The sequence below is a fragment of the Cucurbita maxima genome, unplaced genomic scaffold (genome assembly GCF_002738345.1).
Source record: "Cucurbita maxima cultivar Rimu unplaced genomic scaffold, Cmax_1.0 Cma_Scf06922, whole genome shotgun sequence".
Taxonomy (NCBI): Eukaryota; Viridiplantae; Streptophyta; class Magnoliopsida; order Cucurbitales; family Cucurbitaceae; genus Cucurbita; species Cucurbita maxima.
This window is the reverse complement of record NW_019278937.1, coordinates 68-745: the sequence shown is the minus strand read 5'-3', so window position 1 is coordinate 745 and position 678 is coordinate 68. Positions and strand designations below refer to the sequence as shown.

At 43.5% G+C, this 678-nt stretch overlaps 1 non-coding gene across 1 annotated transcript; it reads left to right on the top strand.

The window, feature by feature from the left end:
* The first annotated feature begins 102 nt into the window (after positions 1-102).
* Positions 103-176, top strand: TRNAN-GUU. Its single transcript has one exon. It is a non-coding gene; the product is annotated as a tRNA-Asn (tRNA).
* The last annotated feature ends 502 nt before the right edge of the window (positions 177-678 follow it).

The following is a 678-nucleotide window of genomic DNA, read 5'->3' as shown; positions in this document are numbered from 1 at the left end:
GGGCCCCCAAGGAGAGTGTATTGTGAGATCCAACATTGGTTGGAGAGGGGATGAAACATTCCTTATAAGGATGTGTTGGGCTTGAGCTATTACAAAGAATTAGCTGGAATAGCTCAGTTGGTTAGAGTGTGTGGCTGTTAACCACAAGGTCGGAGGTTCAAACCCTCCTTCTAGCGATGGTAATAAGTCTACCTACTCTATATGAACTTTTTTAAGGTAAATTAGAGGTGCAGTGTGAGTGATACATTTTGATTGGCTTGTTAGGATGTGACATGATACATTGTTAGGATGTGACATGATACAATACCCCACAATGCTATGTGCACTCCCTTCCCTTCCCTTTAGTGTATACCAATAGTGTGAGTGTATGCTAGTTGAAGCCCAGGTCAATGGGTAGGTATGCGAGCTCGCATGGGAGCAAATGTGTATGAACTTTAAGGTAAATTAGAGGTGGAGTGTGAGTGATACATTTTGATTGGCTTGTTAGGATGTGACATGATACAATACCCCACAATGCTATGTGCACTCCCTTCCCTCCAGTGTATACCAATAGTGTGAGTGTATGCTAGTTGAAGCCCAGGTCAATGGGTAGGTATGCGAGCTCGCATGGGAGCAAAGGTGTGTGTATGTAAGTCATGAGTAGAGAAGTATGCACATCAAATTCTACCCAGACACGAA